Raw genomic sequence first — 2,988 nt, 5'->3', positions numbered from 1 at the left:
CGTTTTTCCCCTCTTGCCTAGACCGGAGTCTCTTGGTAAAGTGCACAGACCCCCTCGCGCGCGCGTCCGTAAGTTGTCCCCAACCCGACCCGATCAGTCGTGACCATTGGATTCGGATCATCCCCAAACATCTACAAAATATCTTCGGCTTCTTATTTGGGCTTCCCTAACCTATTTTTTTTCGACCGCCCGATCTAAATCGGAGGATCCAATTAGGCCTCTACCCAAAATCCACTTGATATATAAAGACCAACCCTATTTTCTAGGGATCCTTCCCAGTCCAGCCGCCGCCACCGTCACCAATCCCCCTCGGGATCCACCAGCGCCCAATCCCCTCGCAGCCTCCACCTTCTCCTTGTTTTTCCCTCCTGTCCAACCACCATCGCCCCGCCCAAATCCTGTAGGAGCCCGAGCTCCTCTGCCCGTCGGCCCTCTCCTGCAGCCGCCTGAGCACCGGCCAGCTCCCTGGAGCTCACCACCAGCACCGCCGAACTCGTACGACTCCAGCAACACCCCACGGTGAAGCTCCGCTCCTCCCCGATCTCTCTCTCCGGTCTCTCATCTCTCTCGCTCTCTGTTTGTTCACAGGGAGTTGGAGCAGCCATGGCACCCGAACGCCTCAAGTTCGTCAGCCCCACCGATGGAATTTGTCTAGTGCCCGAGCCTCCTCCCGTTGCAGCCAGCTTGGCCGCCGACTAAAGCCCCAGGTCACGGTGTGCTCTTGCTTCTCCCTTCTCTTTTCTCTTTTCCCCTCTTCCTCCCTGGCTCTTTCTCACGCTGCTCTCTCTATCTCTTGTCTTCACAGCACCGTCAGGAACGCCATGGAGCATCGCCGCCGTCCTAAACCATCCGCAGCTCGCCTCCGTTCTGTTCCCGACCTCGTCATCTCCGGATCTGCCCATCCCCGTCTCCTGCAGCTCTTCTCTTCGTCGGCTCCGCTGAGGTCCGTCACCGCCGTTGCCCTCTAGCTCGAGTTTGAGCGTTGCCTCCAGTCGCCTGCTCGATCCCCTGCATCGACCACGCCCGCGTGTGCGCAAGGGCCGCAAGGCCAATGGCGCCCAGCTTCTTCCGCTTCCGCAGCCAGCCAAGTTTCAACATCGCCATGGCCGCCGGCCTCTTTGTTTCCCCGCTGTGAGAAACTTCCTCCATCTCTGAAGCTTCGTTCTTTTCCTAGATCCATTCTGGTGCGCAGAGTTTATTTACCGTAGCCACTACATTCTAGCACTAGCAGAGCAGTTAGCCTAGTGGTTCTTTCCTTGTGCACACATCCAGGAGGTCCTGGGTTCGATTCCCATCCGCCCCTAATTTTTTTCATATTTCTTTTTACTTTGCACACACGCACACAACCATGTTGGGCCGGAACTGCTGCTGGGCTTGCTTAGTGCGCTGTGTTCCGCTCGTTTTCCTTTTTTGTTCCTGCGCTACGGTTTTGACAATTAAATCTTGGACATGCATATTACAGAAAATGCCATGATTTTAAATTGCTCACAACTAAATAACCGTGCATCGGATTTAAACATGTCATATAGTTAACTTGCTAAGTTTTTCATGCACTTTCATAATATGCTATTTGCACCCATGTTAAACATGTTTAAACTACTGTTTGCATTTTTTTGCATAATGCCATGTAAAATGATTTATTTCATAACTAAATAACCGTAGCTCCAATTTTAATAAACTTTATATGTAAATGGGCTGGAAAAATGCCTAGTTTAACATGGTGCACTATATGTTGCTATTTAACAACATTAAAATTGTGTTTAGGGGAGAACAGTACCAAATTCATAATTTGCATATGAGGATTTTCTCGGAATTGTTGTTTGTTGTTCCGACATCATTTAAACATGCCTAAATAGTTAGTTTCCATATGCTTCATCTCTTGCCATGTTTAGCAATATTTAATATTGTTTGGTAGCTTAAACGAGATCAACTAAATAATTGCTTGTGGTGTTTCGTCAATATGCAACTCGTTGCATATTGAGCTCCACATAACTTGTAGTATTGTTTGTTGCACTTTGCCATGCCGTGCCTCATTAAACCGGTCATGCATCATGCTTGTTTGTGCATCATGCCATGTTTATGCTCGTGCATTTACCATGTTGTTTGTTTCTTTCCGGTGTTGCTTCTTAGTTCCGGTAATGTTGTGATTGTGAGGATTCGTTCGACTACTCCCGTTCGTCTTCTTCATGGACTCGTTCTTCTACCTAGCGGGATTTCAGGCAAGATGACCACTACCCTAGATCTCACTACTATCATTGCTATGCTAGTTGCTTCATTCTATCGCTATGTTGCGCTACCTATCTTTTGTTCTTCAAGCCTCCCAATTGTCATGTCAGCCTCTAACCTTTTCACCCTTCCTAGCAAACCGTTGTTTGGCTATGTTACCGCTTTGCTCAGCCCCTCTTATAGCGTTGTTAGTTGCAGGTGAAGTTGAAGATTTCTTCATGGTGGACAGCATTATGTTGGGATATCATAATATCTCTTATTTAATTAATGCATCTATATACTTGGTAAAGGGTGGAAGACTCGGCCTTATGCCTGGTGTTTTGTTCCACTCTTGCTGCCCTAGTTTCCGTCATACCGGTGTTATGTTCCCGGATTTTGCATTCCTTACGCGGTTGGGTGATTTATGGGACCCCCTTGACAGTTCGCTTTGAATAAAACTCCTCCAGCAGGGCCCAACCTTGGTTTTACCATTTGCCTCACCTAGCCCTTTTTCCCTTGGGTTTCCGGAGCCTGAGGGTCATCTTTTTTTTACCCCCCCCCCCCCGGGCCAGTGCTCCTCCAAGTGTTAATCCAAACTAGAGCACCGTGCAGGACCATTCCTTGGCAACTTGGATTACGTCGGTTCATGTACGCTTCGCTTATCTGGTGTGCCCTGAGAACGAGATATGTGCAGCTCCTATCGGGATTTGTCGGCACATCGGGCGGCTTTGCTGGTCTTGTTTTACCATTGTCGAAATGTCTTGTAAACCGGGATTCCAAGTC

At 48.7% G+C, this 2,988-nt stretch overlaps 1 long non-coding RNA gene across 1 annotated transcript; it reads left to right on the top strand.

The window, feature by feature from the left end:
• Window positions 1-294: 294 nt before the first annotated feature.
• LOC119367993 lies at window positions 295-2,174 on the top strand. The gene is made up of 3 exons (XR_005176485.1): window positions 295-713; window positions 806-1,131; window positions 2,131-2,174. It is a non-coding gene; the product is annotated as an uncharacterized LOC119367993 (long non-coding RNA).
• Window positions 2,175-2,988: the final 814 nt, after the last annotated feature.

The sequence above is a fragment of the Triticum dicoccoides genome, chromosome 2B, assembly GCF_002162155.2.
Source record: "Triticum dicoccoides isolate Atlit2015 ecotype Zavitan chromosome 2B, WEW_v2.0, whole genome shotgun sequence".
Classification (NCBI taxonomy): domain Eukaryota; kingdom Viridiplantae; phylum Streptophyta; class Magnoliopsida; order Poales; family Poaceae; genus Triticum; species Triticum dicoccoides.
The sequence above is the reverse complement of the archived record's forward strand: the minus strand, read 5'-3'. Positions and strand labels throughout refer to the sequence as shown.